Here is a 25,474-nt window from a genome sequence, read left to right as displayed (position 1 = left end):
ACACAAAACATTGTTCTGAGCTGTAATAGTTGATTAGTTATTTAATTAAATGCTAAGCTGACAGAAACGAAAACAGTTGAAGAGAGAAATGCACGTCGAACAGTTCATGTATTTACTGCTGGATCGCGTCCCACTACAGTTGTTAAACTTGATATTCAGACATCCCAAGTCTCTCAGAAGTTCTTAGGTACTCATAATGCCCGCAAATGAGTGTTCAAGAGTTCACACTTAGCTGATGATTGATTATAAGCAAGTTTGGCATGCTGCCCCGGGAGAGAGCCCTGAGCTCAAAGGTTCTTGAGCCCTGGGCTCCCTCCTGTTTGAAGGGCGAGAGGGGAGCCTTGAGCTCAGGTAGATCTCGACAACTCCCCCTTGATAAAAACTGATAACTAAAAATTGAATGCTATGAAAAGATATGCTGCAGGGTGAGAGATTAACTGTAGTGCAAAATTTAGTTTTATCAATTTACTTGTTGTGCATGTTTTTGAAATGTGGGAGGAAACCAAAGGACCCGGGGAAAACCCACGCAAGCACGGGAAGAACATGCAAACTACGCACAGAAACGACCACCGGCCTGTTAAAGGACTAGAACCGGTGACGTTCTTGCTGTGACCGACAGTGCTAATCGCTGGGCCACCGTGCTGCCCTATAGAAGGAAAGGTGAAGAGGTAGGGGTGGAAGGGGGGATTCTTCAAATCGAAGATGACTGTAGTGAAAAAACCCTGGCTCTTTATAGTGGGTTAGGAATGGCCTCATTGGTCGATCATGCATGCTAATGCAGAACCAGCCGTGTTCAATCATAATCACGTGCTCTTCTCGAATTTAGTTTATGAATAAACTGCACATAATCTCCTAGAAACCCTGCATCTCCCTCCCGGTCCTCAAATAAGTCATGCACCCTTCTCAGACCCCCCACCCCCCCCACCTTCCACCTCTTTTTACATGATGACGATGCCATTGTCCATAGCGGTGTTTCACATTAGACATTGTACGATGCCAAATTGGTCGACATTGCCCAACCCTAGTGGAAATGCAAGCCTGATAAAGGTGGCCCGTACCGTGTCGTACCGTACCACTGGGCCACTACAGATGGCTCTATATATGGGAATTCAACATACATAATCAATGCTTTACATACTCAGTTATTCTCCAGCATAGGTTCTCAGGTGTTGCTTCTACTCTGTAGGCTTACTGATCTTACACACACACCCTAGTTTTAGCCTGGTTCATGTTTACTGCACACTCCTGCATACTTTTAGAGAATACCGAATGTTCTTCACTACCTACATTGATTCATATCACATTAGGTCCACTTTTAAAATAGGCAAGGTCTTGTTTCTAAATATTTTCCTTTATGTTGTGCAGTGCATGGTATGACACAAAAAGAGATTCAACATGTGAATGCAGAATTTCAAGAAAATAGCAGATTTTTTTTTTTTTTCTCAGAATGTATTTTTGAAAAGTCACAGTTTTCATCTTGCAGTTTGGAAAAAAATGCTAAATTTTAAACCAGAGTTGCAAGAAATTAAAATATATTTTTCTCTGGAAATGTTGAGGTTATGTCTCATAGTTCTAAGAAAAAGACCAAACTGTTAAATAAAATAAAACATATAATGAAGTCACAATTCTTATGTCACAATTCCTAACTCAGAGTTCTGAGGAAAAAGTAGAGAAGTAAACTTAATTAAATATAAACAAAATTGTGAAAATTATGCCTGTCAAAAATAGTCTTACCACCGTCCCTCTGAAGTTTCATGCATGGTGTCGCTTCTAAATATTCTCTTTTGCGCAGATCGTGTGCAGCAACGGGTAAGAAACGCATCGCATGGCATCTTCTTGAACCAAACGATAAAAGAGTGGCACTGCTCAAACCCACAGGGCCTCCAACGCTTTCATTTAGTGAAGGGGCAGCCGAAGCCAAATCTATCATTAATGAAGAAGAGGAAACAGAAGATCTCTTCTAAATTCACTGGTCTAATAAGATATGCTTCAACAGTTATAATAATGTAGGGTCAAAAGTTGCTCCGCTTTTATGAAATTTCCACTGCTGTTTATTTATTTAAAGCAACTTCGACTTGGTTTGACAAGCTATTTCACTGGCTTTTTAAAGATTTCTCCAGGGAATCGTTTTAAGCTTCTTCCAATCACAGAATAAACAAAAACAAAAAGTTAATTGTGACTACAGTGTTAATCTTTCCCAATGAGACTTTTTTCTGACAAGTTTGGGTTTTGCAATATTTGAATTCTCAATTTATTTCCCCCCAGAATTGCATTTTTATAATTATAACCTTTTTTACATATAAATTTTGACTTCTTATCTTGTCATTTTGACCCTTCCTTTCTCAGAATTGCAAGAGATAGAGTTAGTTTCACAATTGCAAGCCACACAAGATGAGCTTTTGATTGTGATTTTAATTATTTTTTAAAGCTTTTTTTTTTTTTTTTTAAGAATTACAATTGAAAAGTAACTTTATGAACTACATTGTGAATATTTAAGAACAGGCTGAATATGGATTTCAAGAGTTTACACTTAGATATTGCTTAACAATAATAGCAGGTTTGTCATTCTGTCCCGGGAGAGATTCCTGAGCTCCAAAATAAATGAGCCCAGGTCTCCAGTGTGGTCAATGAGCATGTAAGGGGTCCAATATCAGGTAGTTCTCGAGAGCTCCCCCAGGTAAAGGAGGAAAAGGGGGAGATGGGGTGAATGGGGGGACTTTTCAAAAAATGAAGATAAGGGAGTAAGGCTAGGCGGGCTCTTTATACACTGCAAAAAATGCTTTTAAAAATGTCTTGTTTTGAGAAATAATATGCCAATATTAAGTGAGTTTTTCCTTAAAACAAGCAAAATAATCTTCCAATGGGGTAAGCAAAATAATCTTACGTCAAAAGAAAAAACAAGATTATTTTGCTTACCCCATTGGCAGATTATTTTACTTGTTTTAAGGAAAAACTCTCTTATTATTGGCAAATTATTTCTCAAAACAAGACAATATGTTTTGCTTGTCTAGGAAATTCTTCTTGATTTAGAAATGTTTAGATATTTGTACTAGAAACAAGACAAAAAATCTAAGCAAGAAAAGCATTTTTTGCAGTGTAGTGAGTTTGGAATAATCCGATTGGCTTACTAATGATTACAGATGAGAGACCAGCTGCAATCATATCACATGCCCCTCTCAAAATTAATTTAGAAACCTTCACTTACATCTCAATTCATTTTTTTTTTTACTTTACCCTCTTCTATTTATCTAACAATTGGCTTTTTTCAGAATTTTGACTTTTTTTAGTCACTTAAATCACCTTTCTTCACCATTCTGATACTCTGTTTGAACTGCATCAGATCGTCTTGACCATGTCTACATGCTTAAATGCATTGAGTTGCTGCCATGTGATTGGCTGATTATAAATTTGCGTTAACAAGCAGTTGGACAGGTGTACCTAATAAAGTGGCTGGTGAGTGTATGTTCATGCATATATTTATATACACAGTACGCAGACATTTGTTATTGTAAATATGATCTTTTATTTTTGATGACATTAATTGCACTTATTTAAAGGTATTTGCTTTTTAAAATCTGGTGACAAACTGGCTATACAGGTAGTTATGCATCTGTATGTAAAATAAATCTGTGAACCTGCGCTGTGTATGCAGCAGATGTTTTACAATCCAAATATAAAAGATAGTTTTGCTTCTGTGTTTTTTAGCAATTACTTTATTGTATTGCACTTTTTGTCCTTGCAATCTGCGTCATTTGACACAATGCAAGTGTGTGTTTGCCCATGATCTGTCTGAGTGTGAGTGTGTGTAATTTTAGTTTGTCCTCATTAAGTAGCAGTGGCTGTGCTGGGTCAGGGCTGCTGGCCTCATTTAAAATCTAAATGCTCAACATTTCTCCTGCTACCGCTCCCCCTCTCATTCTCATTTAAATTTTTCTTGTCTTATTTCATTTTCCTCCCCGATGTATCCATTCCAATTAACACCGTCTTCATTATCTACCTTGTATCTCCTTCTCTCTTCCTCTCCTGCTGTTTTTGTTATAGCAACCTGTTACACACTTTTCCTATCTCATTTCTTTTTTTTTTTTTGAGACTGCCGTAGCAGATTTTTTACATTTCTTTGTAACTTATAGAGATATTATTCATCGTATACTGTTGGCCGCAGGGAATCAAACACCTACATGGATTTGCTCTGTGCGATGGACTGCCTAACATGCATATCAAGGTCTGACACACTGCATTAGCACAATACATAACACTGATATACTAAGTTAAATGCAAAAGTGCACAATGCACTTTTGAGGCTTTTTCAGGCAAGAATTTAGGCGTTTATATTGCAACCATGCCGTTTATTTATAAGGATAGTTCCTATTTTAAATATTCATAGTTTTGGATATTCAGCCATCAGCCTGTTATACTAATCAGAGCAAAGAAGGCTCTTCCACAAGATGGAGATAGAGACCTCATAATAAGTCCTTAAGGAAGAAAAACAGCGTCATTTCAAACCACAGCCAATCAAATCTTTATAAAATAGGTAAGAGACATTCTGACTTGATCTCTTCATTTGCATGTTGTAGTGCTGTATTTATACCATAGTAATTGTAGTGTATTGAGTGTGAGATGGGACTCACAAAATAGGAATGTATGCATTTTGGCCATGTTTGTTTTTAATGCGTGTCCTATTTTCGTTACTGTAGACTAGTTCAGTAAAAAGAAAGAACGAAGAAATGCCTGCATGTGTCATGTGTTAAGTGTTTTTTCTTATTCCAAACACAACAGTAATCTGCTAGTGTTTGCTTTGCTATGGCTTTTTCGGGGTTATTTATTGTGATCTCCCGATTGCAACAGAGAAATACTGGGAAATCTCTGTAGACTAATGGCCTTTAATGCCGTTCAGCCCTATAATCTTAAAATGTGAGCAAACTTTTTGTCATCGTTTTAGACATTACACTAGAGAATCATTCAAATACTTGTACCGCATGTCTTTGGACTGTGGGGGAAACCGGAGCACCCGGAGGAAACTAACGCGAATGCAGGGAGAACATGCAAACTCCACACAGAAATGCCAACTGACCCAGCCGGGGCTCGAACCAGCAACCTAGCGACCTTCTTGCTGCGAGGCGATAGCACTACCAGCTGTGCCGCTGCATTGCCTTATATATACAATATGAAGAAATGTTCGAATTAATATAATGACATGATGGAAGTGTAAAGAGCATCTGGCGGGAGTGAAATAATGAAAGCAACACATGAGGGAAATAAAACAGAATAAGCAAAAGGTGATTAAGCTGAATCTCATTTAGTGGTGTTTTTGACTGTTTCCTGGAAAGGTTTTGACGAACATCATACCAATGTGTGCATTTAAAAAAAAAAGTGCAATGCAAATGAACGTAATCCAGAGAGACACGGCACTCAAGTTTTGAGTTTCTGTCAGTCAAAAGTGATGCTAAATAGGTTTAAGCAAAACAACAGCATTGCAAAATAGGCATTTGCACATTATCCATTTTGAGTTCATGTTCAAGTCCAGAACTTGCATAATATATTTCAGAGAGACTACATGGTCCAAACTCATTAGTGTTAGGCAGCTTTACATAATGATAAAATATCCTTTTTTTTCTTGAGTTTTTAAAACAACACAATTTTAATAAATATTTACAAATGTTATACCATTATATTTTGTTCCTATTAAATAAGTTTTACTTAATAAAATCAATCATGTTTACATTTTTAAGGAAATTCTCATTGGCAGATATGCAATTAAAATTATTCAGCATAGTCATAAATGCTTTAGCTGAATGTCATTTAGTGTGTTTGTGAAAACTATTGTTTGCAAAGGTTTTGATGATCATCAGACAGAAGTGTGAGTTTGAAAAAGTGGCATGCAAATGACAGATATCCAGAGAGATGCTCATGTTTTGACTTTCTGTAATGGCAGTAAACTGCAGAATGAATGAACAGTGATGCTAAATAGTTTTCAGCAAAACAGCATTATACACTACATTATGCATTATGAGTTCATCACATAACGTTTTTGAGTTAAATTGTATTTATTAAGCCTAATGTCATGAGTGCTTGAAGATATTTCTAATGTTCAGATGTATATTTTTGCATGCAAGTGGAAGACGTTTTTACATATCAAAATATATCCTGTTTGATTTTAATGTCTGAGTAATATGATTATTATACATTTTAACATGATTCACTGCAAATATAACAAAATAATATTGTACAAATTGTCTATGTTTTTTCCTTTTATATATATTAAGTTAAAGATAACACTTGAGAACTTGTGTGAATATTTTGTTCTATTTCGTGTATTTTCCAATTAATGTTTAAGAGAGCAAAGAAAGTCTTAACAATTTTTTTCTATTACATTTTTCTTCTGAGAAGGTCTTATTTCTTCTAGTGCCCCCCCCCCAATCCCCCCTTATATATATATATATATATATATATATATATATATATATATATATATATATATATATATATATATATATATATATATATATATTTTTTTTTTTTTTTTTTAGAGGCACCTATGATGCAAATCATTTTAGCCACCAAAATCTCCCGGTGAAAGATTTATGTATTTTCAGTTTCATAAGGTCCTTTTACAGCATCCAAAATGTAGATTTTATTCAGTTTTCCAACAGAACATCAGCAAATAGCGCTATTCCACCGAGCCTGCTTAATTGAACTGATGTTGCTTTCATATTCACATTGGGTCATTTCTGATCAATAACAGCCTGTGACGCACTCCCTATATTGTTTACCATGCTACTTTGAATATTCGCTCTGAAATAGCATGTAAAGTGTGGCTTAGTAATAAGTAAAATTCCTGCACGCCGCCAAGCCAACCACTACACTTCTAACTGGCGAATGACATGAACTAGTGGGTTGTCAGCTGTCGTGTGATTCGTGTGGCGGTGGGTGCATTCGCGTTATCAGGAGGCATGGCTTTGAAACACAGTCCCTCCCCTGCCGTCCAAAGCTAATATGCTTACCCAATAACATTTTGGCAGATCATCTACTGCACCTTTAAGCTTTCAAATGGCTTTTTAATCTGAAGAAAAGCTATTAAAATATACAATTTTTTAATTGTGGCAAAAACAACATAAGTTTGTTATTAGAAATTAATTATAATGCTGTTATTGCATTATGTTTAAAAATGGTTTAACAAATCTCATCTCTATTAAACAGCACTTGGAAATACTTGAAAAAGAATTACAAATTCACAGGAGGGCTGATCATTCTGTCTTTAAATATGGATTAAAATGATTATGTTGTTTATTTTTAAATAATTTCCCCCACACTTAAAATAAAATATGTCTCATGATTTCGTTATTCTCCTGTAATCCAGAAAGATAGTTTGAGTTCGAGTATATAAGGTGTGTTTGCTTTATGTTTGCAGAAGAAGCACCAGCATACACGTAATGTCTTCACAACAGCGCTCCTGACAAGTTTGACTGCACAGATGGCAACCGGTGAATCAGACGCATCACGTCAAGCCTGAACAACTGAGATGACGCATTTTTCGGTCAGTTCACTTATGTACTATTATTTTAGAAGATGTAATGTCATTTTTGAAAGGTCCAAGTTTATTGAGCGTAAACATGAACATGAAGAGTCAGCAGAACGCTTCATAAATTAATTACAGAATTTTTTAAAGGCAAAACTCTGCAGGTGAATAGGGTAAAAAACAATGGCTAATAGTTTTCATCATACTTCATCAGTTGATTGATTACATTAGGAGTTGCAAACATGTTTGCATTGTGCAAGTTTTAATGAGTTTGTTTATATAATCAAATTAATCTTTATCCATTAAATATGGTCTAATTTGCTGACATTTATAGAACTCAAATGTTTGAATATTCAGTTGAAGTCAGAATTATTAGCCCCCTTGAGTTATTAGCCCTCTGGTTATTTTTTTCCCCAATTTCTGTTTAACGGAGAGTAGATTATAATATTATACTATTTGATATTATTTTATATTATATTATTTTATAATAATAATAATAATAATAATAATAATAATAATAATAATAATAATAATAATAATATACAGTTGAAGTCCCTACTATACCCCTCCCTTTTTTATTTTTTCCCCAATTTCTGTTTAACGGAGAGTAGATTTTTTCAACACATTTTTAAACATAATAGTTTTAATAACTCATTTCTGATAACTAATTTATTTTGTCTTTGCCATGATGAGAGTAAATAATATTTTACTAGATAATTTTGAAGACACTTTTATACAGCTTAAAGTGACATTTAAAGGCTTAACTAGGTTATTTAGGTTAATTAGGCAGGTTATTTAGGTTAATTAGGCAGGTTATTTAGGTTAACTAGGCAGGTTAGGGTAATTAGGCAAGTTACTGTATAATGATGTTTTTTTTCTGTAGACTATTGGAAAAAATATAGCTTAATGGGGCTAATAATTTTGTCCTTAGAATGGTGTTTAAAAAAAAATAAAAACTGCTTTTATTCTAGCCAAAATAAAACAAAAAAGACTTTCTCCTGAACAAAAAAAATATTATCAGACATACTGTGAAAATTTCCTTGCTCTGTTAAACATAATTTGGGAAATATTTCAAAAAGAAAACAAATGAAAGGGGGGCTAATAATTTTGACTTCAACTGTAAGTCATAGTCAGAATAAAATTTTGGATTAGATATGTCAAAGTTATTTTACATAGGTATTTGATATTTGTGTTTATAGTGATAAAGAAATAAAAAAATATTTACATACACATATAAATAGTATATAGTATATATTTTTATACAACAGTTGTCTGGTTCTCGAATTTGATTGGCTAATAACCGTGCAATATTCTGCAATAACAGCACTCCAACAGCCCGTTCAACCTTGTGCATTACTCCGCCCACATAGTGACAGCATATCAATAAACTCACTACCGTTTGACAAATATTGCTGCTGTTGGACAACTTAATGTACTTTTGAGGATTTTTTTTTTTTTTTTTTAAGAATTTAGTTTAGACTGCAGTTTATTTAAAAGGATAGTGCCTATTTTAAAATATTTATAATTTTGGAGATTCAACGTGTTGGTGGCAATCAGCCTATCATTGAGCTGAGCAAAGACGGTTGATGTTCCGTCACAAGATGGCAACAGAGACCTTGTGGACGAAAAACTACATTTTTAATTAGCTGATTAAATCATTATAAAATAGGTAAGAGACATTCCAAGTCGATCGCTCTCTTTTGTATGTTGTAGTGCTGTATTTATATAGTAATCTGCTAGTGTTTGCTTTGCTCTGCCTTTTTTGGAGATAATTATTGTGATCTTTTGATTGCAACAGAGAAATACTGGTAAATCTCTGTAGACTGTTGCCTTATAATTTTAAAATTTGAAAAAAAATCACCTTTTTTGTCATCAATTTAGACATTACGCTAGAGAATCATTCAAATACTAGCTCTAAGTGACGTTGGTGAAGTAGCAACAGTTTCTGCTTTTTTGACGGTCAGCTGCAGATGTGTATAAATGGAGGAAGAAAGGAGTTCCTCTTAAAAAGAGTTTTTTAGACACCCCGTGTTTGATTTTCTATTTTATATACACGATTATGCCATTGAACTGTTTTAGAAATGCAATATCACACTTGTAGCGGTGCAATATGGCTGTATATCGTCACAAGTGGCACACTAAGGCACTCGGCCTGTGGGCTTAAGCTAATGCACGCCTCCCATCAGTGCCGATATACAGCCATATCGCACTGCTATGAGTTTGATGTTGCTCATATAGTGATACATATAAATAAATATAGTTTAGAGAAAATATTTTTGTATAGTTTTTGTGTTTAAAAAGCCTAACCAGGGATTAAGGCTGCAAACTAACCTTTGGCTAGAAGCCTGAATGTGGAACATCGGCTGCTTTAAACAGCACTAAAAAAAGGTGAAACTACTGTCTCTTTGATTCAAAGTACATTTTTTATATTGGGTTAAGTGAAAAAATATATTTTCTGAACATAACCTGTTTTATCCAATTTGCCATAAAGCAAAAACAAAAAAGTACCCTATAGGTTTATAGGTTTAACTTTAAAACATTTGTTTTTCTCAAAGTTATATTTTTACTTTAAACCAGACGTTTTCATGTCACGTGACCACATGAAAAAGGTACTTATTATATTGTGAGTTAGATCACTAGCTTATGTGCCATTTATATCCATACTGAAAGCCTCAGCAGATAGTTTACCTCATTAATGAAAATAAAATAACTAGCAATACCATCTACATAACATTTTGTATTTATTATTATAGTTTAGTTCAAAGTGTAATTGTACTCGGATTTTGAACTTAATCAATTATTCATAGTCTTTAAAACAATATTTTACCTCGAGTAATTGTATTATTTTCAATTGGTAGAATAAAGGTTTGGGATTTAGATTGAATTGCATTTTATAGTTTGAACCAAAGCTAAATTATACTAAAAACAAATAAAAAACTACAAAAACTACAGTTTTAAAACTAATTTTTAAAATTTGGTTCAAAATTTATTTTTTTCAGTGTGTAGCAATGTTATCTAGCAATGTCATGTAGAAATGTGTAGCAATGTTATACTGTATTGTCCTTGTTAAAAGAAAATACTACTAATAATACTAACAGTGTATTTTAGGAATCTTTTTTATCACTCCATAATTCAGAAAACACTGTGAATTGGCAGAAACAAACAAACAAACAAACAAACAAATATATTTTAAGTAGAATGAAATGTTCAGACTAATTATGTATTACAAAATGCCTCTGTAAATTGTTTCAGAATGCAGAAATAAATGAAACCAGATATTTATGCTTCAGTGCGGAAGAAAAGAGAACATGAATTTTAAAACATAGTATTTGAAGTATAGACATACAAATTGATAAAGTGTAATGGTAGAAACAATTAACGTGTACTTTTGATGTTTTCTTTACATTAGACTTAAAAAATAAAAATAAAAAAAACACTTTATGAAAAGCCTAAAAATCCCAAATCTTAATATTTCACCTTAAATAAATGATTGCTTTGACATGTGAGTAGCCTTGCAGAAAATCTCCAACATGATCCAGAATTCATGTTAAGCAGAAGCATCAGCGAGTGGTACAGTAGTGGGGGGAGAGAGTGAAACATCAGCAGGCTTTTGCAGAGCACGTCTCACACACACTGATGTTGATGTAGCCTCATGCCCACTGAAGGGAAAAAAAAAAAAACATAATGCATAAACTCAGCACACTTATATAACACTAAATGGGGACATTATCTTATTCAAAATAGATACAGGCACTGCAGTCACAGCTATTTCCACAAAGCCATTTGAATGTTAGATAAAGTAAAATGTACTGAAGACAAGTTGAATGAAAAAAAAAGGTTAAAGGTGACCTATGTCCCTTTTTACAAGATGTAAAATAACTCTCTGATGACTCTAGTGCGTATATGAAGTTTAAACTCAAAACACTGCACATACAGGGCTCTATTTTGACAATCCATGCGCAAAGTCCAAAGCGCAGGGCACAAACGCATTAAGGGCATGTCAAAATCCACTTTTGCTATTTTAAGGATGGAAAAATCCACTTTGCGACGTGGCGCATGTTCTCAGGGTTGAGCTTATTCTCTTAATGAGTTATAGGTGTGTTTTGAGAATAAACCAATCAGAGTCTCATCTCCCACTCCCTTTAAGAGTCTGTTGTGCCGTGCCATAGCACATTGGCTATTTACATGGTTACTTTGTAAGCGGAAAAACTGAACACTTCACTGGAGAAAAAACAGTTAAACAAAGCATCTGCAGCGCTAGAATGAGAGATGAGCCTCCTCATTGTTTAATTACGCTTTCACTCTCGTGGATAGGAAAATGTGTTGTACGCACAGATATCTATTAGCCTATAAATAATTATTTTGTTTGTTAAGCGCAAAGATTTGTTTCAAAACTGTTTCTAAATTCAGTTCTAATTTCCAGCAAACGAATAAATGAACAATATTCACGAAGTGTGTTCAAAAACTTAGTTGTATCCAAACACACATGCTTTGCCCCATATGGTCTAAAACCTGACAGATGGACAAATCTAAGCGTGTTAAAATAAAACAAATATGGATATAATAAATAAAACAGCTAATAATTATAACAATATACAAAAGCAAATTGTTATGAATAAACTGAAAAAGCCCGCTGAGATGAAGAAGGCATGAAAGTATGGGTTTCATATTTATGTAGGCTAGAAAATAATAATTTTTGTAATATTTTAATCCTCTAATTCTTTTTCATTTGTAAAGATATTTGTGTATTGCTGTACATCCTGTGTCTATTCATCCTAACGCGCTCTGCGCTGGACAATAGACTAGCTTTGATCTGGTCTATTGAACCGTCTATTTAAGTTCCTCAAAATAGCAACGCACCAGCAATGCGCCTCAACACGCCTCCTTTTTTAGACCAGAACGCCTATGGGGGCACATATGAGCGCAAATGCATTTGCTATTTAAACAGCGTGGCGCAAAACATCAAAACAACTCTTGTGAGAGCTGAAACTTGCAAACAACAGTTGCGTTGTGCCTTGCACAGCATTGCGCCGGGTGTATGATAGTGCCCATAATGTTTTAATACTCTTTGAAACTGACCCTATCAGGCTTTGACTTTGAATTCTGCCAATTTGGTGACTGTTGCTTTAAATTTAAACGAGATTGTGCTCTTTTCAATATTGAAAAACAAGACTAACGCCCTATGCTAATGAGGAAGAGATCATCAGTGTTTTTTTTATTTAATTCAATAACAAATATAAAATTCAAACTTACACAAAAAAGACAGCGATAATAACATTGACAATATTTTAATAGATCAGGTTAAATGATATTATAAATAAATATAAAACAGTAAAAAAAAATTAAAAATAAAATAAACATACATAAATAACACAAATACAGCGAGAGGAAATGAGAACTTATGTATGCGTGATATTTCCAAAATAATTATCGTAACATTTCTAGAATATATCACTTTTCTTGTTTTTAACTGTAGTTCTTATGGATGACTAAAAGTTCTCAGTATGATGATGAAAAAACGTACATTTCTAGTCAAACCATTCTTCTGCAATCAAAAACTGAAATAAGGGCAGTATTAGTAGCTTAAAATGTGGGAGAGCATTGCTATAATGTGATTATATTGTGTTACAATATGGAGCGATTAACTATTGATGTTAAATCAAAAGTAATTCACAAATACTTGAAAATGATTCAATGACAATAATTATCTATGGTTACAACTGAATTAGTTACAAAATAACTGTATAAAATGATTATAAATGAATTGATAAAAAAATAATAATAATTGTACTCAGCTTAAATGTAAAATAAAGTTATCTCAGAGAGAGAGAGAGAGAGAGACAAAGAGCAGTGAGTAGGCCTCAAAGAGAGCCTTATAGCAGTAGAGTCAGAGAAGATAACTTCCAGAGCAGGAAAGGAGACCGAGCAAAGTCTACCAACTATTATGTATCTTTCTTGACCATGTGCCCAAAGCCCACATACTGAGTCATTCAAACTGACCAATCACCATGTGACTTGGGCTGCACGATTAATCGAAAAAAAGATCACAATCTCGATTTGACCCTACACGCAATCTTAATTCAGCTTTTCTACGATTCAGCCAATTAAATTTTTTAAGTCAGGAGAGAAGCTTAAAGGCAGTCGCACAAGTCTTCACAGGAACATGAACACCTTCAAATAGTGTGAAAAGTGTCACATACTGTATTTATAAGGTAGAATTCACCCAGAAATGTCATTTCTGCCTTCATGTAATGATGTATTTGCGGCCGCGAAATCACACGTGAGCTGACCGCGAGGCTGTTTGTTTACTGCCGAGAACGCATGCGCGTGCAACAATGACAGCTACTTTAGTGAACAGAACCTGCATAGGCTGTGAATAACAGGTAATGAAGTTGTAAATAACGTTCAGTTTGTTGCACAAAGCGATCGTTTAGGAGCCTCTCTGAAAGAATGATTTGCATGTGTGTGTGTTTTTTTGTATCACAGTGACAGCAGCCATGAGCAGCAATCGGAAGTGAAAATGAAACTGGCTGCACATCATTTAAATGATCATATCGCATTTTAAGGTTATGATTACGACAAGCATTTAATCTGTTTTTTCTTTCATAGCTAACACATTGTGCTGTGCATGAAAATGAATGTTTAACAGTGTCAGTATAATCTAGCACATAATGTTGAGTATAATGCAAGAAGAAATCTGATAATGACAAATGTCTGCTTTTACCAGTGAAAACAAATGGTCTAATAATGCTGTCAATGACAAATGACAAGCACATCTCTCAAACATAATAATTCAGCTTTTTAATTATGAATAGTTGTATTCAGATGTCATCATTTTACTGTGAATTAATAAACAGGACATATTGAAAGTCCATAATAATGACTGTACAAAATTTAACATTTAAAGCAACAGTAGACCTACAAATAGGCCTAATATTATTAGTGTTGTTTTACCATGTTGTCACCTTAGAATTATAAGGTTCTATCTGACATGTTTTACAAAATTGAGTTATTGACATATTCTTATTAAATGACAACTTATTTACAATATGGAATTTTTTTTATAAGTTGTTTACATTTTAAGACTTAAAAAAAGTTACACACATACCGTTTGCTATATGGAGTGCAAAAATTTTAAAGCTCAATATCTCAAAATCATTCAGGACGCAGATAAAACCTTATAATTCCAAGGTGACGATATGTTTGAGAATAAACAATAATAATAATAGCCTATTCATATTAACCTTTATTTTACATTTAAAGAATCGTTATCTTGATTTTAAGCATAAAAAAAATTGTGATTTACATTTTATGATTGTCATGTAAACATATGTATATGATAATTTTCATTTTTACATAACCAATCTACGCAATTTAATAAATACATCAATTTCAAAAAAAAAAAAAAAAAAAAAAAAAGGTGAAAAACAAGGCTGTGAATTCGAGAACATTTGTTTGTGAATAAAATTTTTCCCGTACAAAATTTATAATGTTTATATTTAGATAAAAATTTATTAATTAATAATGTCGCACTGTATTGGTTTACATTTATAGAAACAAACATATCTAGTAGTTGAAAGGAACTGGAAGATACAATGTAATTACCCATATGAAGATATAAGCTATGGGGTGACATGGTGGCTCAGAGGTTAGCACTATCGCCTCATAGCAAGAAGGCAGCTGGTTCGAATCACAGCTGGGCCAGTTGGCATTCCTGTGTGGAGTTTGCATGTTCTCCCCATGTTGGCGTGGGTTTCCTCCGTGTGCTCCGGTATCCCCCACAGTCCAAAGACATGCGCTTTAGGTGAACTGGATAAACTAATTTAGCAGTAGTGTATGAGTGTGTGTGAATATGAGAGTGTCCGCCATCCGCCTCAAGGTTTGACGTGTGTGTGTTCAGAGATGCTCTTCTGCTTACCTCGGTTGTAACAAGTGATTATTTGAAACCAGTCTGGCCGTTCTCCTCTAACATCAACAAGGTATTTGCTCCCACAGAACTGCCACTCACTGGATATTTTCTCTTTTTGTGACCATTCTCTGTAAACCCAAGGGATGGTTGTGCGTGAAAATGCCAGTAGATCAGCAGTTTCTGAAATACTTAAACCAGCCTGTCTGGCACTAACAACCATGACACGTTCAAAGTCTCTTAAATCACCTTTCTTCCCCATTCTGATGCTCTGTTTGAACTGCAGCAAATCGTCTTGACCATGTCTACATGCTTAAATTGCTGCCATGTGATTGGCTGATTAGAATTTTGCTTTAAAGAGCAGTTGGACATGTGTACCTAATAAAGTGGCCGGTGAATGTATATGCAAGTATATTTTATATAATTTCCAATTATTAAAAGTTTTTTTATTAAACAGCTGTCTTAAATTATAAATGAATAAAAACACTGGATGGACAAAATATTTTCATATTTATATAGTATGTTTTATATTATACAGTATAATTATGCATTCATTCACCTAGGAAATCGTGTTTTTTTTTTTTTTTTCAATTCCCCATGACTTTTGGAACCCTTACATTTTTTCCTGGACATAATGTTGGAGTGAGATTGCAGGATTTGCTGATGCTGTGTCATGAAAACCACAACCCTGTTCAGACTGCAGATTTCATGGCCAGAAAATGTAAGAAGGAACTAGAGCATATAGAAAAATGAGAGTCATTTAAAAGTTAGAACGGCCAACAGAACGGTGTGCAGGTAATGCCCAATGGAAAAATAAGAATCTGCGTTGATTAAACTAAACTCAATGAGGCATTTAACAGAGAGCTGCATATATTATCATCAGCAGCACAATTACTGGCTCAGTGGAATGAAGCAACATTTTTTTCTGCTCCAAGTTCGATGCACAGTTCAGCTTCTGGCTGATTCCTCTGGCATGAGAGTGTGGAGAACATTTATCTCAGCATTTGGCTCTGCTCTTACCGTTTTGGCATCAGCCGGAGTCCAGAACTGGTCCAGAGATGCATGTCTCAACTCTTAGATGGACTAACTGGGGTGATCTGCAAATGTGGATGATTTGTTTGAGTGTGTGGACAGATAAAGCTCAACACGAGAAGCTGCTTACTCTGGTTCTGTCAGGACTTTAGAAAAGAAGTCTAAAGGAGATGTCAGATTGTTTGTCTGAAGATCTCTTTGTAGGCCACATCAGGTTCTCTTGGATAGTAGCTAGGCTGTAGCTAACCATAACATTTGGTTAATTTCTGCCTTTACTGTTAAGAATTACACACACTGGAAACTTTCTGGTTGTTGGACCCCTTCCTTGAGTCTTTGGGGCATGGATACAACAACATTCTGGTAAAGGTGAGTCGGAAGTTACTCAAAGTATAAAAGCAAGGTGGAGTGGAAGCATTCATGTTGTTAATGCCTAATTTTGACCCATCAGGAGTTCACCAATAATGTTCACCAATCTTCTTCTTCTTCTTCTTCTTCTTCTTCTTCTTTCTTGTTTTTTTGTCTGTCTTGCTCTTTCTTGTCTTTCTTCTTGCTCTTTCTTGTCTGTCTTCTTGTTGATTATTCTTGATCTTTCTTGTTTCTTGTCTGTCTTGTTTTCTCTTGTTTCTTCTTGTCTTCTTGTTTCTTGTTCTTTCTTGTTTTTGTCTTTTTTCTTGTTCTTTTTTGTTTCTTCTTGTTCTTTCTTTATCTTTTTCTTCTATTTCTTTGTCTTCCTATCTTTTTCTTTTCATCTTCTGCTTCTTTTTTCCTCGTTTCTCCTTCATTTGTTCTTTTTCTTAATTCTCCGTTCATCTTTATTGTTTTGCCTTTGTTTTTTTCTTCTGCTTTCTTGTTTCTTCTTCTGTTTATTCTTTTCTTCATCCTTATGCTTTCACCTAATTTGTTTATTTATTTTTCTACTGTTCTTCTTTTTTTCTTGTATTATTTGCCTTTGCATTTTTTGTTCTTTCTTTCTTTCTTTCTTTCTTTCTTTCTTTCTTTCTTTCTCTCTTTCTTTCTTTCTTTCTTTCTTTCTTTCTTTCTCTTTCTTTCTTTCTTTCTTTCTTTCTTTCTTTCTTTCTTTCTTTCTTTTATTTCTCTTTCTTTCTTTCTTTCTTTCTTTCTTTCTTTCTTTCTTTCTTTCTTTCTTTCTTTCTTTCTTTTATTTTTCTTTCTTTCTTTCTTTCTTTCTTTCTTTCTTTCTTTCTTTCTTTCTTTCTTTCTTTCTTTCTTTCTTTCTCTTTCTTTCTTTCTTTCTTTCTTTCTTTCTTTTATTTCTCTTTCTTTCTTTCTTTCTTTCTTTCTTTCTTTCTTTCTTTCTTTCTTTCTTTCTTTCTTTCTTTCTTTCTTTCTTTCTTTTATTTTTCTTTCTTTCTTTCTTTCTTTCTTTCTTTCTTTCTTTCTTTCTTTCTTTCTTTCTTTCTTTCTTTCTTTCTTTCTTTCTTTCTTTCTTTCTTTCTTTCATTCGTTCTTTACTGTATTGTTTTCTTTTTTCCTTTTCTTCTTTTTCTTCTGTATCCTCCTTTTCATTTTTTTCTCATTATTTCTGTATTGCTCTGCTTTGTTTTTCTTTCTTTCTTTTTCTCGTCTTCTGTTTTTTTCTTTTTCTTCTTGTTCTTCTGTATCCTCCTTTTCGTTTTTTTTCTTATTATTTCTGTATTGCTCTGCTTTGTTTGTCTTTCTTTATTTTTCTCGGTTGTCTGTTTTTTTTTTTTTTCTTCCTTTTCTACATTCTTATTTTTTTCTTCTCCCTTTCAGTTCTTCTGCTTCTTTCTTATTTTTTCATACTTCCGTTTGCTTTCTCCTCTTTAAAATAAAATTTAAAAGTTGTTATTTTTATTTAATCTTTTAAGTTTTTAGTTACTATATTCTAATTTTTTTCCTCATGAATCTGCAAACGGTGGCTCAATGGTTAGCACTGTCACCTCACAGCAAGTAGGTCACTGGTTCTAGTCCTGGCTTTTCGTGTGGGTTTCCTTCGGGTGCTCTGTTTTTTGCACAGTCCAAAGACATGCTGTACAGGTGAACTGGGTAAACTAAATTAGCAGTAGTGTATGAGTGTGTGTATGTGAATATGAGAGTGTGTATAGATGTTTCCCAGTGCTGGGTTGCAGCTGTAAGGGCATTCACTGCGTAAAACATATGCTGGATTAGTGGGTGGTTCATAAGTTGGCGACCCCTTATAAATATGAGACTAAGCTAAAGGAAAATGAATGCATAAAAGTATACTGTAGGTGTTCCTAGGTAAAGCTGTTATCTTACAGTGGTGCAACCTGTGTTCCAGCCACTGACTATCACATTAGATACATCACCATAGCTGAAGGTGCAATCCAGGCCACTGAAGGATGTGTTTTTCCAGAGATTGTAATAAGTGATAATGGTCCATCATTCTTATCAGCTGAGAGTTTCAGCCCATTTCTGCAGACTATGTAACCAGTCGCCCATACTTTGTCCAAAGTAATGAGGGTTGTGGAAACAATCAAGCCCATACAGCAGAAGAATCATGATCCTTGCCTTACTCCTGGCCTACAGCTATTACATGGTCCCTCACCAGCTGAAATGTTAATGGTCGGGGAGCTGAAATCTCCAGTACTACAGGCGACAGCACAGCTGGAGCCACAGTAGCCCAAAAGGAGAGTATTAGAGCAAAAAAATAACAGACAGCTGAAATTACCTCTAGCATGGGATTTTTGGGACTCTTGATTCAGTGTTTACTAGGACTAACACTGAGATAGTTTCCTAGATAAGGTATTAGATTTCACCGTATAGCATCATTGATGCTGTAATGTTTGCATTGCCAGTGTATTGCAGGATAACTTATTTTCTGCTTGAAGAGCCCCTATTATACATTAAAAAAGGTCATATATTGGTTTTGGGGGTCTTCAACAACAGGCCGATATGCATGCAAAGTCAAAAAAACTAATAATATGCATTTCTTTTTACCTAATTATCCCAAGGACTCCGGTAATCGTTTTGTGAATCAGAAAAATGACAAGAACAAACAACACAAATGAACTTCAACCCTTTATTTCCCACAGCTGAATCTCCATCTGTCAGTGATCATCATCTTTGTGTTATGATACGTTTGGTTAAACCTTGTGGCTCCGCTAGTGTCTGAAGGAAAAGGCTCGTTCAGGTTTTACCGGATCCAGCACTTCATATTTTGTGAGGTACCATATCAATGTCGCTGGGTTCAGGCAAAAAATCCGAACCCAACACAATTTGACTGTTTCATTAAAGAATCAATCATTTTAAACATGGTGCACTTTCAGATTTAAACCTCAGCTGGATGTTTTCATTCACTTAGAGCTGTGTTACACAATGCATGGAAGCTCCTTTTTAACAACCCATAATAGTGGCTCTTTAACAGAACAGGTTTGTGTACAATTTAGAATTAAAAATATGGCAACACTTTATTTGAGTACCAATTCTCACTATTAACTAGTGGCGTGTGTAGCTGGCTTTTATTATGATATTTGCTGTTTATTAATACTTATAAAGTACATGTTCTGCATGATCTTCTACATCCCTGATCCTACCTAATAGCCTTAAAACAACTATTACCTTAATAACTATTTATTAATATAGTTTAATGTGTTTAAATTTATTAATAATTAAATTTTATTAGCCATTTATTAAAATTTTTGACATTAAATAAATTAATAATGAATTAATTAGAATAAAATGCTAATAATAATAATGATAATGATAATGATGGTGACAATGATAAAAATAATATCAGTCATAATAAATTCAATTAAATAAAAAATTCCTAGAGAAGGTATTAGATTCATCTTATATACCATCATTGATGCTCTAATGTTTGCATTGTCAGTATTCTGCATGATAAACAATTGTTTGCTGAACAGAACAGGTTTGTGCATTATTTAGATTTGAATATTTGGTAACAATTTAGTTTAAGTAGTAATTCTTACTACTATCTAGTGGCTTGTATAGCTGGGCTTCATTATAATGTTGACTGTTTATTAGACTTGCATGTTCTGCATGACCTTCTACATCCCTAATCCTACTCAATACCCTAAAAGCAACCATTACCTTAATAACTATTTATAACCAGGAGCTTATTATATAATAGGTAATCTAATAGTAAATGTTTTATTAGCCCGGAATTGTACTTAAAATAAAGTTAATTTTAAGGAATTTTTATCAGCTAGAGGTAAAGTGTGAACAAATGCTATTAAATATTTAAATATTTGGGTTAGTTAAAATTTTTACTTGTACTTTTTCTACAGTCTGTTAAGCTTATCAATACTGTTTCATTAATATAAATAACATTTTATATATATATATATATATATATATATATATATATATATATATATATATATATATATATATATATATATATATATATATATATATATATATATGTATATATATATATATATATATATATATATGTATATATATATATATATATATATATATATATATRTATATATATATATATATATATATATATATATATATATATATATATATATATATATATATATATATATATATATGTATATATATATATGTATATATATATATATATATATATATATATATATATATATATATATATATATATATATATATATATATATATATATATGTATATATATATATATATATATATATATATATATATATATATATATATATATATATATAATTTTATTTTATTATCAATTTATTTTTATTAGCCATTTATTTAAATAAATACATAAAAATAAATAAAATTAAAATGATATGATATGATGATATGATTATAATGATGATCAAAATAATATCAATAATAATAAATTAAATTAAATTAAATAAAAAATAATTTAATTTAATGCAATTCAAATCAATTTACAATAACAGTTGCATTAAATATAAAACATTAAATAAAAATAAATTTAATGATCAATTAAATAATGAGTTAAATATAATAATAATAATAATAATAATAATAATAATAATAATAATAATAATAATAATAATAATAATAATGGATAGATAGATAGATTTATACTAATTTACTTTAAAGAAATCATATAATAATGTATACATGACCTTTCTGGTATTATTTTTACTCACAAAATAAATTAAGTTCCTGTTTGACTTCTATTTCCTTCATGAATTCCTGTTATTCTGATCCAAGTCAATATTCTGTGGCCAATTCAATTCAAATTCCCGCTCACGAATCGACAAGGGAGCCAATTATTAAATCCTGCATTTTTCCTAACTCTGATACCTTGATGCAGTAAAAGTTTGCCGTGAATTAAATCACGCGGCAAGGACATACATTTTAATGTGAATGCTTCATTCATTGAACACAATGCACTGACAATATTAATTCAGCCAGTCAGGTAATCTGCTCCGAACTCTTTTTTTTCCGCCTCCAAGTTAGAAACAGTTGAGAAGTAGAAACACAACGGCTTCAGCTAATGGAACAGCCGCTCGACCTGGGATTGTGTGTCCTCGGAGAGATGCATGCATAAAGCTGCACATCCCACAGTGCAACAGTCACACCGTTAATTAGCCAAATTAGTCAGAGGAAATCAAACTCAGCATTGACACACACACACACACACATTGCCATCGCAACAGCACACAGCATATGAGGAAAGAAAGTGCAGGAGCTTCAGGTTTCAGCACACAGATGAACATACGGTGGCACACATCTATAAACACACACACACACACACCGCTGTCCATCCCTCACCAGCTGAAAGTTGATTAAAAATTATTATATCTATACTTGTCCTATAAATAATTCATAGGTGCATAATTACTGCAGGTTTAGAAAGGGAGAAATGATTTAATTTAGCCACAGGGTGTGAGTCTCACAATTAGAGCTGGATAAATGAAGATAATCTGATTACAGTGACAGTACTGACCCTCACGCAAGACGACAGGAAAGGGGAGAAAGAGAGAGACTCGCCAATGGAAAAATAAATAATAATAATTATAATAAAAGTTGACATTGAAGAATCGTGAACGTCCCATACACACATAGAGACGCACACCTTGCTTACTGACACAACGGCTGGCATATTTAATATATGGTAATTAGGGAAAAGGCTCATCTGCATAGGAATGTTTTTTTGAAGTAGCCATCTGGGGGAAAAAATTACGCATTCCAGTTGGAATAAAAAAGTGATTGGAAAGTCATGAGTTTAAAAGCATTTATAATTTGACGGTTCAAGGGCTGAGCGAACATTTGAGGAATTGTGGATCAAGGTGTGAAAGTATTCAGATTTATTTCTGTGTGGGAATAATGGTTCATTCTGAAAACGTAGCCCTATATACATTTCTGGAGATCACACATTATGTAGCCAGAGGAACGTATGGCTGCATTTCATCTTTAAAACGAATGCTATGTGGAGGTATCAGATCGTTCCTTTCCGTGCTTACTAGCTGACCGCTTACCTCCATATGAACGGCTTTTCTACTATTAACAGTTTGTCCAGTGGCTCGCCACTTCGTCGGCGGACTTGTGACATGGAATGGAGTTGAATGTGCTGACAGGGTTTGAGTCTGGTGAAGAAGGGTTGCAGAAAGTAGGTATTACAAAAACTAAAGCCATTAAATAAAGTAAACAAATAAATAACAGGGTAAAAATGTGGTAAAATCTGAAAACCTGGTAAAAATCAGGTGGGGGCTTTTCTTCTTCTGTATTGCTTTTGAAAACACTGTCGGTTGGGTTTGGGGAAGGAGGAGGGGGGATTAGTCGATTGGTCAGTCAGTCAGTCAGTAGCAGCCTCTTGTGGATTTACGCAAGAAGAGCAGGAGCGAATGACGAATGTCATTATAAGACTTTTGAATAATACCTTATCTTAAATATCCTCATGGGCCTTCCCAAAAAGACAGTCATACAGTTTCAGCTCATCCAGAACGCTGCGGCCAGGATCCTGACCAGAACCAGAAAATCAGAGCACATCACACCTGTCCTCAGGTCTTTACACTGGCTCCCAGTTACATTCAGAATAGATTTTAAAGTATTACTACTTGTCTATAAATCACTAAATGGCCCAGGACCTCAATACAATACAGATATGCTCACTTAATACAAACGAAATAGATCACTTAGATCTTCAGGATCATATAAACTAGATATTCCAAGAGATAAGTCAAAGCAGGGTGAATCGGCTTTCAGCTACTGCCCCCCCTACTGCAGGAATCAGCTTCCAGAAATGATCAGATGAGCTCCAACATCAGGCACATTCAAATCAAGACTGAAAACACATCTGTTTAGCTGTGCCTTTACTGAATGAGCACTGTGCTACGTCTGACAGATCACACTATTATGTTTTTTTCTCTTTTTTTCATTCTTTAATAACCTGTTTTAACACATTTTTTGTTTTTATCTGTTTTTTTTAATCATTTTTATTATTTGTTTTTATTTTTTTTATACTTGTCTCTTTTATTCTTGTTTATGTAAAGCACTTTGGTTTGCTACTGTGTATGAAATGTGCTACATAAATAAATTTGCCTTGCCCTAAATACCATTGATAGCTAGTAATAAATAAATAAATAAATAAATAAATAAATAAATAAATAGTTAAACTAGCACAAATTGTTAATATGATAACTATTATAATTTATTATGTTACGTTTTTATAGTGTTTGATGTTTTTTTATGTTCTTGTTGGGTCTGATGCAATTCTGTTCTACCTTACAATTTGTTGTTATGTTTTGAATGACAAAAGTGAAGGAAAATGAACTGAAACTGGTATTGGGCGCTCTTCAGAAATGTATATAGCAGCAAATTTTCAGAATGAGCCTCGATTGCAAGAATACGGATACATTTTTTTACGCAGTTTGCAATTGAATGATGTTTTCAGTTTTTGTGTTTACATCAGATTAAATGAATAAAAAGTAAATTGGTATCTACAAATAAAGTATATATTTTTGTTTCAAATAAACATTTGTGAAAATTGAATGTCAAAAGTTTGATTGTCATTCAGAAAAAATGATAAAGTAATAAAATACACTTCATTAAACATGTAGACATCACTAAATAACTGCAGCTTAACTATGTTTATATATAATAACCTTAACTTTTGAAAAAAGCTATTAGTTACTAGTTAATTAGTTATTAGTAACTAATAACGTTATGGTAACTAATACGGAACTAATTAGTAGTTTATTAAGCTAAAAGTCTTGAGCTTAATGGTTTGAAAATAGTATGAATTGTACATCAACATAAAATGTGACCTTAATTAGTTATTTTAATATGTCATCAGATTATTTTTTATAAATATATCTAACAAGATTTGGTTTCATGTGATCCTTTAATGACATTTAGTTTCCTCTGCAAATTATGGTTTAAAAGGCATCATTATTAGGGTGTGGGGATCTTATAATGTATTAAAAGTTGATCATTCAATTTAGAGACATTTTAGGCCCTCAAAAATTATTATTTAAAGTAGTATTAAAAGCCTTTATTGCTATATCTTAAAGCATTAAAATTGTATGATTTTTGATTATACAATGTATAGCTGTTTACTACAGTTTGCCTGAATTTAATCTGCAGATATTGGGATGCTGTGTAGTTAATGAAATTGGCATCAGTGCGAAAGAATGCACTCACTGACAGTAGTGTCCCCTTCACTTTACTGGGGCATTAGGGCTCACAAAGAGCACAGGTTGAGCGCCCCCTGCTGCCCTCACTAACACCACTTCCAGCAGCAACCTAGCTTTCCCATGTGGTCTCATATCCAGGTACTAACGAAGCTCAACCCTGCTTAGCTTCAGCCTTAGGTCTTGGGCTGCAGGGTGATATGGCTGTGACTGTTAAAACTAATGTAGCGATGAATTTTTAAAATATATAAACAGAGTCTTGAAAAAAAGGTCTTAAAGTATTTAATTTTACTCTCTGATTCATATATATATATATATATATATATATATATATATATATATATATATATATATATATATATATATATATATATATATATATATATATATATATATATCCTGTTATTATTATTTTTTTGATCCAGAAAATAAAATAAATTCAA

At 33.3% G+C, this 25,474-nt stretch overlaps 1 protein-coding gene across 1 annotated transcript in view; it reads left to right on the top strand.

The window, feature by feature from the left end:
- LOC141377471 (uncharacterized) overlaps positions 1 to 25,474 on the top strand; it is a 516,632-nt gene that overhangs the window by 109,539 nt on the left and 381,619 nt on the right. Inside the window, exon 3 of the mRNA XM_073921717.1 lies at positions 7,409 to 7,534. The gene's annotated coding sequence lies outside the window, so the exon portion shown is untranslated. The remainder of the gene's footprint in view (positions 1 to 7,408; positions 7,535 to 25,474) is intronic.

This window comes from Danio rerio, chromosome 14 (genome assembly GCF_049306965.1).
Source record: "Danio rerio strain Tuebingen ecotype United States chromosome 14, GRCz12tu, whole genome shotgun sequence".
In the NCBI taxonomy this organism is placed as follows: domain Eukaryota; kingdom Metazoa; phylum Chordata; class Actinopteri; order Cypriniformes; family Danionidae; genus Danio; species Danio rerio.
Note: the sequence above shows the minus strand (reverse complement) of the source record. Positions and strands in the feature narration are given on the sequence as shown.